The 15,744-nt window shown below is 35.7% G+C and overlaps 1 pseudogene; it reads right to left on the reverse strand.

Moving 5' to 3' along the window:
* Positions 1 to 1,755: 1,755 nt before the first annotated feature.
* LOC139887964 (uncharacterized) lies at positions 1,756 to 14,092 on the reverse strand (annotated as a pseudogene).
* Positions 14,093 to 15,744: the final 1,652 nt, after the last annotated feature.

Consider the following 15,744-nt stretch of genomic DNA (forward strand, 5'->3'; position numbering starts at 1 on the left):
CTAATTTTAATATCAGTGTTTATGTTTATAAGCTGAATAGTTCTGGGTCGTTTTGATAGTTTTGAAACTTAAGGGACTGAATGTGTAAAAAAGATAAAGACGGGTTTTAAGCAGGTAATGAGATCTGGAAGTCTCATTCCTTCCAAATCATTCTAGAGTATCATCCCTTTTAGTGAGAGAAAGGAAAACCTAGTGAGAGGAAGCTCTAATTGGTGAAGAAGGTGGTGATCATTACCCAATTTAGTGTGTAGTTTGGTGTTTCAGCTACTAGATATCATTTTGGTACTAGAGGTAACCCTAAATCCGAATTCTATTATTTGATTTTTATTTTGGTGTTAGGGTTTGAGTTATTGGTGATAATAAACCCTTAAATCTTAAGGATTTGGGTTTAATGGGTCTAGTAATGGGTCATGAAACCCTTGAATGTGGGTTTTTGATGAAATGACGAATTTGAGGTAAATTGGTCATTGGGTTGGGTGTTGAATTGTTATATAACTTGTGTTTGATGGTCTTAGTGATTCGTGGACTAGTTTCGTGTTTGTCAAAACTAATCGTGGAAGTAGTCCTCACTCACTTTGGAAGTAGTTAATTTAAGCAATCAAGCAAAACTCTCTTTTGTTTTGGAAATTGGAGTTAAATTCTGTATCTTGTGAAGATTAAGGCCTATTAATATCTAATGTAATTCGCTAGATGTTATGGATATGATAAAAACCCAAATAGCAATACTTACATGGACACAAAAACAACAGAGATATTTATTACTGCAAATTAGTCCTTACTTACGAAGCAGTTAATTCAAGTAAGCAATCAAACAAACTGAAAACAATGAAGAATCATACTCTCTTTGCTGTGTAAACTGAATAATTCTGTTTTTTTGTGTTTTTCGCAGCTTGTAGTTGGTACTTTCTATCTTTGAGGACAATTTGTTCATGTGTTACTGGCTTGCTGCTTCTTCTTCTAACTACAAACTGTAAGTTAATGTAGCAAATTATCATTTTAGGTACATTCTTAACCGTAAATTTCTTTAGTTACATACTTTTGTGTTCCAATGATTAGTATACTTAAAAATTTATTTATTTATTTTGTTTAACTACAAAGCAATTTAGAATTACAACACATACATTTTATGCTATTAATCTAAATCCTTGTTATTTGTTGTCATTGCAGTAAAGATGAGATATATTGATATACAAAAAGAAAATCTTCAATGGCGTCTAATTCTACATCATCAAATTATAAAAGATATCAACTATGACGTGTTCTTGAACTTTAAACAGGTAATTAAGATAACTTTCTATAATGCTCATATATCTATCTATGTTGATGTTGACAAAACCTACCAAACTAAGATTTGACATTAAGACAACAAGCATCTAAGATGTTCCACTAATCTTGGAACATCTGTTTAGATGTATGTGATAATACTCGAAGACTTGTCGTTATATCGTCATTTAAAATCGCCATCCTTTTTTCTAGACTAGCATGAACCACTTGAAAAGGTAATAGCATTCCAGTAAGTCGAGCTAATAGGATTGGATACTCCATTGGGTGTGTTATTAAAATCCTTCCAACAACTGTTAAAGTTTCTCTCCATAAGGGAGGGGATAGTGTATCTACACTTTGTAAACAAGTGGTCCACATCCTCCAGATTTGATTGAGACAATGGGCAGTTAAGCGAGTCCAAGTTTGTTCCTCTTTTGGAAAGTTTCGTGCGTGTTGGTAATCTATCTAAACTCAACCTCCATATAAACAAATTTATCTATTTGGTATCCATGAAATCCACTTAACAGTGGAGATGTTAGCAAGCTTTTTAACAGTGAATTTACCATTTGAGTTCGACGACCAACTCCAATCATCCGGTTTTGTGGATAACGGCTGTGCTTGTGTCAACATTTTCTCTAGTTCCTCCTTTTTGTCTAGTGTTCTCCCTCTGATCGTAGGAAACCATTGCCAGTTACCCGTTAATCCAACTTCATTGTTTTGAACCCGCTCGGAAACATTGCAATTCTTGTTCGGGTCTAACGCATGTATGTAGTCTGTGGAATTTATTTTTGAGATATTCATTTGAACCAGGAAGCCACTTATCGTTCCCAAAACATCGTTGAGTCTCCTGCCCCAATTTTTCGAACAAAAGAATTAAGAAAAGAGATGCCGAACTGATCACATAAAAAAACCACATTTCCTGATCTCACTCCAGAGTCATTCTTCTAACAGTTCACACAAAATTCAACAAGTTTCTGACAAAAGTGAAAACAAACAATAGCCAAGTACAATAGTACTTGAACATATACAAAAATTAGTCATAACCAGACTCATTTTGTTAAACTAATCAAGACCTGCAATATTTTTATATTGTTTCCGATCACTGTTCATTCGTGATCGGTTGACATACGTGTTATCAACACATATGGGGAGATTTTTGGTAATGGCGGTTACTTGAGTAACGAGGTAAACCATTCATATCTGTTGGTCAATATTGATAATTGATACTTGATAATTTAGAACTTAAATAAGTATTATAGGCATTATTAAACTATATTAATGATTTTATACTAATTCTAATTGATTTTCTTTTTGCACAGGACACCCGGAATCAGTGGGTCCCACCCAGGGTCGGGTTTCATATGCACACTTGAAGGTGCTTTGTACACACAGGCACTTCAGGGGCAAAAAAAAGTCGCAACGAACCTGTCAAAAGCGGCAATTTCACCCGCAAAAGGAATGGGGATGTAGCGGCTCTTTGTGCGTGTATCACAAAGCAACAGCTTCTGTATCAGTATCAGGGCCATCAAGCAAGCAGGCCTCAAGGTAGTATTACTTCAATTTTTAATGTTCAGTTTAATTATATTAGTATTTAACAAGTAACAACTACTGCATTAAGGAAATCAGAAAGGCAGGACTAGAGGTAGTATTATAACTGAAATTGAAATACTTGTTTTTAACATAAATTTTCATTTTTATTGTATTTCAGTTCTAACTTTGTTTTTTTGTTTTTGTTTTAACTCTTAGTTTATTGGCTCTCTGAAGAAAATTAATCTGTATGGACTGAAGTTTGAACGTGGCAAGAAGTTTTAAAGTTGTGAGAAAATACGTTTTAGTTTAAGATGTAATGGTATGGTAACTTCTAAGCTTTGTTATTTTCTGTTGACGTAATTACTTAATTTCAAATTAGGTTTCCGATCTAGAAGAAAACTATGGATTTCGAAATAGATTGTCAATTTGGGATTGCAGTCTGTTTGTAGTGATGATGATTTAGGGTTTTGAAACTTTGATTGAAACATGTGATTCAGAAATATGCGGCCCTGTTGTATGAGGCAACATCAAGCGTCGATTTATTGGCGACTTGACTGCCACTTAGAGGCTAAATTGAACTACATGCTTGATTTAAAACCCTTGGAAATTTGTTTCTACCATTTTCATGGCGTCTCGATTTTGTTAGTTTTATTATTTATTGTATCTATTTTATTCTATTTATTTATCTATATTTATGTAAATTATTTACTTTATCTATTTTTATTTTTGTTTTATTTTACCCTACTTTTTTGGGCCGGAGGTCTTCTTGGAAGCAATCTCTTTATCCGTCGAGCAAATAGATGGAGGACTTTCTCTACTCTTGTGAGTGTTTCACTCGGGGTGGAGAAATGATTTCTCTTTATTCTAGGATAGAGGAAGGATTGTCTACGTCTCACCTCCCCCATACCTCACACATGTGGGATTGGACTTCTTGTTGTTGTTGTCGTCGTCGTGATTCAGAAATATGATTTGTATAAATTGGGGCCATCGTATGCATCCCTGTTCACCTAAACGAAATTAATGATGAATACGAAAATGTTTTTCACACTTGCCGTTGCTATAAACTCTGGAGTCGTCATGTATATAATTTCGTATGAATATGATGACTATAAATAAAAGTTGAAGCAAGAAAAGAGAGTAGATGAAGATGAGTTGGAAGTGGATTGTATAATGGGGTGGGTAAGTGAGGATTTATTTATTTAGAGAATAAATATATTAGTAAGGAATCTTGAAGTGAAGATTTAGAGAATATATATATATATATATATATATATATATATATATATATATATTGGTAGGATCAAGAGGGAAGTAACCATTCGGGGGGAAGCAAAAACTTTTTTTTTTCTTTTCGTTTTTTGAAAAAACTTTGTTCAATGTTTTTATTTTGGCGGGCAAACGCTCGAAGAAGTAATATATAACAATTATCGTGTTTTTCGAGCGTATTTTGAGGTTTTAGCTATTGAGGTTTAGATATTAGGGTTTATAGGGTTTAGATATTAGGGTTTAGAAATTTAGGGTTTAGGGTTTAGATTTAGGGTTTAGATTTAGGATTTAGATTGAGTTTTTAACACGAACGGTTTAGAGTTTAGGGTTTAGGGTTTAGGGTTAGGTGTTTTGGGTTTATGGAATAAATTCAAAACACCAAACCCTAAACCCTAAACTCTAAATCGGGCTAAATTTTACTTCACAAAACATGAAGAAAAAAAAAGTTCATATTCTTCACGAACAATATTATCTTGAATGTTATTTTTGTCGATCGTTTTCCCGCCTAAATAATAACATTCATCACGAAGTGTCTCTTCTAAATGTTCATATTTTCGTGCGATCTTGATGCCGGAATTTTTTTTTTTAAAAAAAACGAAAAATTTTTTTTTGCTTCCCCCCGCTTCCCTCGATTGGTTACTTCCCCATTGATCCTGCCCATATATATATATATATATATATATATATATATATATATATATATATATATATATATATATATATATATATATATATATATATATATATATATATATATATGATTTAAATGACTTGCTCCATATATTTTACTCCGTATATTATAATAGACTAGTTTATAAGTTACAGTTATGGAGTATCAATTAAATAAAATCAAACATCGTAATTATTTGATGTAAATTATTCCTACGTTACTCATATAGTCATCTATATCCATCCTACCATCTATCTATATCTATATTCATATGAAACTTGATAGAAGAAAAAAGAAATAAAAAGAAAAAGTAACTCTTAAATTTTTTTCAGGACTAACCAACCATTCAGCGCTACATCAGCACTTCCATCCCACTTCCTTTCCAGGACTAAATCAGGATTAAATACTCCTAAGAATGACACTCCTTCATCACTCACTATATTAATTAATTAATCAATTATACAAGATTAGTAGCAAAAAGTACCACAAAACTTGCAAGCCTTCCTTCCCCAAATGTGTTGTAAATTGACAGAAACATGGACGAGTCTCGTGGGCGACGGCCTGGGCGGCCCTGGGCGGTGCCGGTGCCATCGGCGCCCAGCCTGGGCGCGAGCTGGGCGGAGCCTGGGCGCAACGGTTGGGACTACTCTTACTCTTAGATCTTAGAAGAGTGATACATGAGCTTTAGTTTGAGTTTATATACATAGTGATACATGAGCTTTATTTGTTTGGATTACAAGCGTGACCGTGATACGAACATAAACACCCAAAAAATATATCACCTACTCGTAAGGTACCCCGTACCTCGACAAAAATATATTTGACCGTGTTGACTAACTAGAGCTCGACACATCACAAGGAGTCATTCACAAAATCCCGAATGTAATACGAGTATAGTCTGTCATTCAGAAGGACAAGCACTTTTATTTATATGTTAGTACAATTTATGACATATCATCAGGCAAATTTGGATACACAACAGCTACAAAGATCGGAATAGTGTTAATAATATGTATCAAACAGTACTTGTTATATTAAAGATGACAACTTGGTATATGATACTGTAAAACTTCTAAAAGGAAAATGATCTCTTACATTGTTTCATTGAGGTCAGTGATAAAGCTTATGTAAGTATATATGAATTCTACTTATTGCCTACTTGTAACATGAGATGTCGATAACTGCGTCCCCTTACAACTCGGTGACACTCGAAAAGTAGGCAATTTTTTAGGCTCATTTGAATTCTCTCCTGTACAAGCCTGCAGTAAAAAAGATTGTCAACTTATGGTAACATTTTGCTTCATTTAAGGTAACTTGAGATAAATAAAGCAATTTTTTTACCATCTCACAAGACATCGCTGAATAGCCCGAGATATTGGGCTAGAAAAGGATGGATCACATTGTACATGAATAAACCAACCTGTAAATTTGAACCAGTTACCTCAATCATTGCAAAGAATAACAAGTTATAAATGATAGGACCAACTTTGCAAAGAATAACAAGTTACCTTAATCATTGCATTTACAGAAGGATCGTCAAAGATCTCGAGACTACAATCAGCAAAGTAGTTAATCTGCGCGTGATTTGTGCAACGAATTAGTATATACAGATAATATTGGATAATAACACAAACAGAAAAATAAACTAACATATCAAGACTCTCTTAATAACCAAGGGAAATGGATAAAAAAAAAACACAGCCAATCAGAATGAAGATACACATTTAAACCGAACCATCTCTATAACCATGGCAATATCGACCCATGTAAAGTTTTCCACGACTAAGTTAAAAGGGTAAAATCATCAAATTTGGCTTTAAAGGAAATGAGGCAAAAGTAGTTTCAACGCATACGATTAGTCACTTTATTTGAAACAGTCACAATTTTTTTTTGTAATTTGTAATCATACTTTACACAATAAAAATCAATATTAATCTGTCTATATCTGTGTAGTCTTCAAAACCACATAAAAGTTACAGGAAAGACACACAATTGTTAAGAAAAAGAAGATATATTAACCCGAACTCTCCATTGACTAAACATTGAATAAAATCCATAAGTTGAAGCTTAGCCCATTCTGAACGCTGTAACGGGTCATCCTTCTTTGGCAGATGCCTCCATGGAGCCCCAAATCTTAATTAATCTTTTGGATATTTTCCCTTTTGAGCATCAAATGCAAACTTTTGCAAGAGTCTCTATCCATGGCAGGATTCACAACGGTTACCTATAAATAGAGATTTCAACAAATGGGTCAAACACAACTTTAAATTCTTAACTTGATGAATGAATGATCATTAACAATTTGTACATGATTTCTAATATATCAAATAAGGTTTGACTCTTACTTGCAAATATGCCAGATAGGCATCTATGACATCCTCGAATGTACTTTCTTTATCATCCATAAGCCTGCATAGAGAAATACATATTACATATACATATTTATATAAAAAGTGTGTTCAAATGTTTATGCAGAATTTGCTTATAGTTATACAATACTCACACTTGGTAATAATTGCTCTGTTTAAGTGCATATATCTCGAAAAGATGTCGTGCATTGGGACCAAGGACCTCAATAATCAAATCCCACTACAAAGGAACAAAATACAACTATTAGTTGTTCAAATCCAGATACTCAAGCAACCGAATCTTTCTAAAACAACACAAGGAAATAGTCAAAGAGATATATATGAATTCGCCTCTGACTAGCTAATATAATCTGAAACCATATGTACTTTTGCTTGTGGTGGGGTCCATCCAAATGTCTGCAACATACAACAAATCATACAATATATTTAAAGACTGCTAGGAACAAGCTCCTATAATCAAAAGATGTGCTAGCACTTGAAGAAATACTATTCTGAATGAGGGAAAAATAGATAAGTAACTAACCATCAATTATAATTTCATATGCTTTCATTTTACATAATTAGAAAGAAAAAAATGAGAAATCGAAAACACTATTATTAGAGGAAATGAAAATGTCGGGAAATCCAAAATCCATATAAGCTGCATATGAATAATAGCTACAATATTATTAGAGGAAAAATGATGAAGCATGGTGCGTAATATATGCATTATTCTAAAAGTCGAAGAGCCTATACAGAATACAACTATCTTGTAACATGTCACACAAAACTAAATGATTTGATCCGTAAGCCCGATGACACTCCACTATACAAAGGCGTGAGTTACTTATTTATCAAAACAAAAAAAAAAAAAAAAAAAAAAAAACTTTGCACAACATGTAGCTGAATATGTGTTCTAATATTGAATGTTACCTGTCAGAAGTTAAGAGAATAACAGGCATTTGCACCTAAAGCTATCAATCTCCATATCAAACTGTCATGATACATAGATGCATAGATTGATGAATCATCCACCAACACAGCATTTTTCAGGGCATCAATATTGTTTATTACCAACTTTGGCTGTTACAAAGACATAGAAAACAAATAATCATCAGCAAATGCACAAAAAAGTACAGGTGGTATCGTAGTAGCAAATGGGGGCGATTTCTGAAAGATAAAATCATTGAAAACCTGAAAAGCACACAAATTGTTCAACTTTGTACATGAGTAATTACATTAAATCATTGTTAACTCAGATCAGAACTTGGGACTTAACAAAATAAGAACTTTAGATCAGCCTAATATGGAGTAGTAGCTTAATAGGCCAACCATAAGAACTCTCTTTTCGCATAATGGGCATTAAATTTGGAGACGAATGCTCTCAAATCGCAACTCAAATTTCTAAAAAGATAGAATTTCATCCACTCACACAGGTAATCTAGTTCAACGGCTTATGCACTAAGGATATATCAAACACATCAAAGGCATTACAATTTGCAATATCTATAACCAATAAACACTATATAAAGTAGGCAAAGGCTTATACTCTTAATTTGGGTACTTATACTTTATGCATTAGTACTCCATCATCAAAATCATGGCAATGATCAACATTCACATAGTCGAATCAATTAAAATTTATAAATTTAATCAGTAATTGAACTTATCATAATCATAATTCTACTGTACCTGAAAGTAATCAGCTTGAGCAGCCCCGGACAACAACTCAATCAACAAAAGAGGCCATTCAGTAGCTGAATTAGCCAAACTTCTGGAAAACCCTCCAGTCAGCGTTGGCCCTAAACCCTTGTTGAACCATAATCACCTCTTTAGCCAAAGCAACTAATCCATCCTTATGATCCAACCCCACTTTAACACTCTCTTGAGCATTTAATCGAACACTTAGCGTGCATGCTGCCTTATCCCACAACTCCACCAGATAACCCTTTTTCGACAAAGCCCAACCTCACATTCAACTTATCATTTTCACCAACTATCCGTTTCAAACTAGTATCCAAGTTATGCCACTTTGATAGGACTGAAAGTCAAAGTCGGTCAAACAATGAGTCATCGTCAATATGGCCATGGTGTTTGTGATTCGACCACGTACACCACGGAATGGCCATGGCGTGGGTGATTATCTTTCATTGATTCCGCAAAATCAACATAACCTGTAACATGAGGTCCTTTGTTCCGCTTCTCCAGATGCCCTGTATTTTTCAATTCAAATAAACAGTTACTACTGTATAGAATTCAAAATGAAAATGAATGTAAGTAATGTTGAATTACGTTCTAGGATGAGTGTGGTTTTGCCGACGCCACGTGGACCATGGAGAATAAGAGGTTGAATTTGATTTGAGATACATTGTATAAACACTTGATCGTTTTGATAGAATTGAGAAAATTGTCTTTAGTATAATTTGATAGACTTGGAGTTTGAATGAAGTCAAGTTGTTTTGGTGTATTACCCTTTTCACTATATCTAAAAGTCAAGTCGGTGGTGTATCGTATCTTTGGACATTTCATAATGTGATGGTTTGTTCACAATCTATTTAATATCCATATCCTTGTTTTTTCGCCAAAGAAAAAATTGAGTCAATGAATCGTTTCGTGATGGCTAGTTGCTCGGTTGATGTATTGTGTAACACCCCAGGTAAAACGTTCCCCGTAGCATGATATTGTCCGCTTTCCAGAGATAGGGACGTACCCTTATCTCCCCCGTAGGTTGCTCACATATTTTTCTTGGCGACCACACACGACGAACACTTTCCCAGGAGGTCACCCATCCTGGTAGTGCTCTCGCCTGAGCACGCTTAACTGCAGAGTTATCATGGGATCTGTTGCGCATGTGGTCCCAAAACGGGTCATGCTAGGAAAGGTCTCCACACCCTTATAAGGCATGCTTCGTTCTCATCTCCAACCGATGTGGGACGGATGTAACACGGGTGTTACAATCCTCCCCCCTAATGGGACACAGCGTCCTCGCTGTGCACGTTTGGTCCGGGGCCTGGCTCTGATACCATCTATAACACCCCGCCAAAATACCATCTGACGGCGTGTTAATTCCGGTCCCACAGTTAACAGTTACGCCCTCTATATGAAACGTTTAAAGCAATCGCATTTAATTTTATTTAAATTAATAACTTTCAAAAACAAAAGTCAGAGATTTCAAAATAGAAACACTGTTGTGATCGTAACCACAAGCAAACAGTATTTAAACAGTATAAAAGTTTTAAATGCGAAAGTAAATAATGTTCTTTAAAATCAAATGCTGACTCCACGGCCAGACATGCAGCAAACACAGCGGAAGCATACCTCTTAAGGACCTGAGAATAACAACATGCAAAAACAGGTCAACAAATAATGTTGGTGAATCTACAAGTTTAAAGTAATGTAACAGTATCTGAAAAACAGTTATCAGAAAAATAGTTTAATTTCATTGACCACAAGATTCTATCGCAAGCACAAACCGAGCACCTGAATACTAGCAAAGACCCGAGTATAGCCACTATACCCACCTTACCTCGTAAAATGTTATACATTGTTCAGATGTATTAAATGTTCAAAGTAAATGCACCACTGCTTTTATAGTGGGTGAGGTTGTCAACCTAACAGATCCGTCCATCTAAATTGTGCTTACCAATGGTATTAAAAGTATTCAAGCTAGAGGCTTTTTGAACAAACTCATTATGCATATGTGTAGTACTCATGTCAATATAAAAGTAATTGAAAATGTAAATATAACAGCGTGTATTCTCATCCCTGAAAACATGTAAAAAGCGGGACTGTAGACTCACCTTTGAATAAGCTCGGAATAAAAGACAAATGACTTGTACGGTTTAGACCCGAGTAGTGTAACCTAAGTATACGTATGTAGGTTGGTCAATATATGTATCTTATATAAGTGTGGTTTCATAGTGTACGTTGTCTTATTGCTCGACTCGACGCGATTTTAAAGTAAAAGTCAACTATATCATGCAAGTCAAACAAAGTCAACCGAAGTCAAACCGAAAGTCAAACTTGGTCAATGTGGTCAAATAAAGTCAACATCAGTAGGTTCATGTCAAATATTGGTCAATAAGTCAAACATAAGTCAAACAATACGTTTTAGGTCATGAATAATCATTTTCACAATTTCAGTTCATCGTCATGCACAAAATTTACGAACACGTAGCACACTTAGCATATTATCACATAGTAAAAAATTCAAGTAAATATGAAAAACTACAGATAATAATTAGACTCAAAATCGATTCCAAAAAGTCCAGCCAGGGACTCATACGACAATTAAAAGTCAGGAATCAGAAGGAATACATTTGGGGTTTGCCAAGTCAGTTTCTGACCGCGCACTGATTTCATTTCGGATATAACCGGAGTTAGGAACATGCAATTGATACAAGACCAGTGGCCATAGTTCAAGGATAAATCAAAATAACACATATCAAAAACCTAGCAACTTTTGTTTAGCCAATTTGTACAGTTTATTCGTGCAATTTGATCATTCAGTTTTCAGCTCAAACCAGAATTCACATAAAGTATGGCTCTATTGTGCCCAATGCATAAGGTTTCAGAGATTGACATAAACTAACAATAAGTCACATATAATGTTAAGTTTTATTTTCCAGAAGCATACATGCTCAATCAATATAAAAAATTCACAAAGTACAAAACCGTATTCAATTTACAAATTCGATTCCCATTTCGTTAGTCACATTCGCATACGATTATCCGAAGATCTAGATACAATTAGCGTATGATATCTACATGAAAGATGAAGTAATTTTTGTCTATTTTTCAAATATGCAAAGCTTTAATCACAGAAGTTAACACATTTTATCATACAAGGTTATTTTCATGCAAGTGCTGTATAAAACTTCATTTACACTAATTCTAGCATATCTCAGGATATACATAAGCAAACGACATGATATCCTAGTCTAACTTGAGTGTTTTTAAATTATCTTTCCAGTGGTATAAGTCTCACATGCCAATTCTTTTTCTATCAATACCAGATTTCTGTTCAAGCAACAATAACACAACGATAATTCAAATCGACATAACTTAATCATACGGAAACGAAATCAAGCGAATCCAAAGCCTAAACTCAATAGTTTTTCGCAAGGAATCTGATTATAAGATAATAATTAACATTTGAAAAACTTAATTTTTCTGATCAAACAAATACAAATTCGTTTTTAAACCCTAACGCATCAAACAATCAAAATAACGATTACAATTAACACGTACGCGTATAGACTTGAGCAATTGACAACATAACTATGAATCTTTATAAAAATCAGATTTTTAAGAATTATGGTTCATGCAATTATACCTTTGATCGCTAAATTAAATACACCAGCGCGTAGAGGAGATCGGGAATTGCAACTTTCGTGTTCGAGGTTTAATCTAAAAATCAAAAATTGATGGTATGGTGGTGGTGATGATGTCGACGGTTCAAGGGGAGGGAGAGGGAGTCGACTGCTTAATTTTTCAGTGAGGGTTTTACCTAAATTGTGTTAATACTTCTATTTATACTAACCCTAATTTAAACAATTAACACATAAGCCCCTAAACTTACAAAATTTGAAACATAAGGGGCCCTCATGGTGTTCCCGGGCTCTCGTTTTGTAATCCCGTGTATTCGTGGTCCGTTTTAAGTGCCGTTTAGTCGTACCGAAGGCCCGGAACGCTAACCCAATCGTTAAACGCAACCAATCGCTTAATTTATTAAAAACCCAATAAATTAAATATTTCAAAAAGTTAATGATTAATAAAATTAATTATTAAAATAAACCCGAGCGTTTCGTTGTTCAAAAGCTATTATCAAAATCGTATCGTTTTTATCGTATTTCATTATCCGAAATATTTATTTGAATCAATATCAACCCATATTAATTATTGAAACCCTCCAAAGGTCAAGTACGCATTTAATACACGTAAACACATAAAAGTTAAATAATCGCTGTGAAATAAACTAATGGAAGGTTAACGGAAGTAACGAAAAAATCAGGGTTGTTACATTACCCACCTGTTATTGAAAATTTCGTCCCGAAATTTTAGAGAACGTCCGCTGAAGTAGTTTCCTCGGAAAACAGTTGTTGATACTTCAGTCTCATCTGACCTTCACGCTCCCACGTGAACTCTGGTCCTCTCCTCGCGTTCCACCGAACTTTAACGATAGGGATTCTGCTTTGCTTCAATTGCTTGACCTCATGGCCCAAGATTTCGACAAGTTCCTCAATGAAATGGAGTTTGTCATCGATACGTAGTTCCTCTAAAGGAATAATCAAATTATCATCGGCTAGGCACTCCTTTAGATTGGATACATGGAAAACGTCATGAATACCGCTGAGTGCTTGTGGCAGCTCCAATCGGTAAGCTACTGGTCCAACTCTTTCAGTTATCTCAAACGGTCCAACATAGCGAGTACTCAGTTTACCTCGTTTCCCAAATTGTACAACACCCTTCCAAGGTGATACTTTAAGCATAACTTTGTCTCCAACTTGGAATTCTATGTCCTTTTGTCTAACATCGACATAACTCTTTTGACGACTTCGAGCCGTTCTCAATCGTTCCTGAATCTGTAGAACTTTTTTAGTTGTCTCCTGAATAATCTCAGGACCTGTCAACTGACTATCTCCCAACTCGCTCCAAGAAACGGGAGATCTACACTTCCTTCTATACAATGCTTCAAATTGAGCAGCCTTAATACTCGTATGATAGCTGTTATTGTATGAGAACTCAGCTAGTGGTAAATACTTATTCCATCCGTTTACGAAATCAATGACACACACTCTCAATATGTCCTCAAAATTCTCTGAATAGTTCGTTCGCTCTGGCCATCCGTCTGGGGGTGATATGCTGTACTCATATCTAAACGAGTCCCCATTGCTTTCTGCAATGATTGCCAAAACCTGAAAGTAAATCTGCTGTCGCGGTCGGATATAATGGATATAGGCACACCATGCCTAGAGACGATTTCCTTAATGTATTTCTGAGCCAACTTCTCCATCTTATCAGTTTCCCTTATCGGTAAGAAGTGTGCGGACTTAGTGAGATGACCCACGATAACCCTAAGAGTATCGTGACCTCCCGCCGTTCTTGGTAGTTTTGTAATGGAGTCCAAGGAAATTCCTTCCCACTTCCACTGGGGAATTTCTGGTTGAATCAGTAATCCTGATGGCTTCTGATGCTCAGCCTTGACTTTAGCGCAAGTCAAGCACTTCCCGACATAAGTGGCAATGTCAGCTTTCAAATTCAGCCACCAATAAAATGCCTTCAAATCTTGGTACATCTTATCTGATCCCGGATGAATTGAGTATCTCGACTTGTGTGCTTCCTCCAACACTAGTTCTCTCAATCCACCAAAATTTGGTACCCAAATTCTGTTAGCGAAGTACCGTGTTCCGTCCTCCTTGACGTCAAACTTCTTATCCATCCCTTTGAGAAATTCAACATCAACATTCTCCTGTTTCATGGCTTCTTGTTGTGCTTCGCGGATTTGTGATGTGAGATTCTTACGGACAACTATGTTAAGCGCTTTAACCCTAAGAGGTTTCTCTCGCTCCTTTCTGCTCAAGGCATCTACCACAACATTCGCCTTGCCCGGATGGTATTGAAGTTCGCAGTTATAATCATTAAGTAGTTCCATCCAACGTCGTTGTCTCATGTTGAGCTGCTTCTGATCGAATATGTGCTGTAAACTCTTATGGTCTGTGAAGATAGTGAACTTGGTTCCAAACAGGTAGTGTCTCCACATTTTGAGTGCAAAGACAACAGCTCCTAACTCAAGGTCGTGCGTAGTGTAGTTCTGCTCGTGAATCTTTAACTGACGCGATCCATAAGCAATACCTTTTTTTCGTTGCATAAGCACGCAACCCATTCCTTGACGTGAGGAATCACAATAAACAACGAAATCTTCACTTCCCTCGGGTAGAGACAATACTGGTGCAATTGTTAACTTCTCTTTCAACAACTGAAATGCAGTCTCTTGCGGTTCTGACCACTCAAACGTCTTGCCCTTATGAGTCAATGAAGTTAATGGTCGGGCGATCTTAGAGAATCCTTCAATGAATCTCTGGTAGTAACCAGCTAGACCCAAAAATTGCCTAATCTGCGTTGGCGTCTTTGGAGTTTCCCAATTCTTAACCGACTCAATCTTTGCTGGATCGACCTGTATTCCATTGGCCCCTACAACATGACCAAGAAATTGTACTTCTGCTAACCAAAAGTCAAACTTAGAGAACTTTGCATACAACTACTCGTCTCTAAGCATAGTTAATATCGAACGTAGATGCTGCTCGTGCTCTTCTCCGTTCTTGGAGTACACCAATATATCATCAATGAACACAATGACGAATTTATCTAGGTATGGTTTACACACACGGTTCATGAGGTCCATGAACACCGCTGGTGCGTTCGTCAAACCAAACGACATCACTGTAAACTCATAATGCCCATAATGTGTTGTAAATGCTGTCTTCGGGACATCGGCTTCTTTGACTCTCAATTGATGATAGCCGGATCTCAAATCAATCTTTGAATAACAACTAGATCCCTGCAGCTGATCAAATAAGTCATCAATCCTCGGTAGCGGATACTGATTCTTGATTGTCAGCTTGTTCAATTCTCTGTAGTCGATACACAACCTCATCGACCCATCCT

The sequence above is a fragment of the Rutidosis leptorrhynchoides genome, chromosome 2 (genome assembly GCF_046630445.1).
Source record: "Rutidosis leptorrhynchoides isolate AG116_Rl617_1_P2 chromosome 2, CSIRO_AGI_Rlap_v1, whole genome shotgun sequence".
NCBI lineage: Eukaryota > Viridiplantae > Streptophyta > Magnoliopsida > Asterales > Asteraceae > Rutidosis > Rutidosis leptorrhynchoides.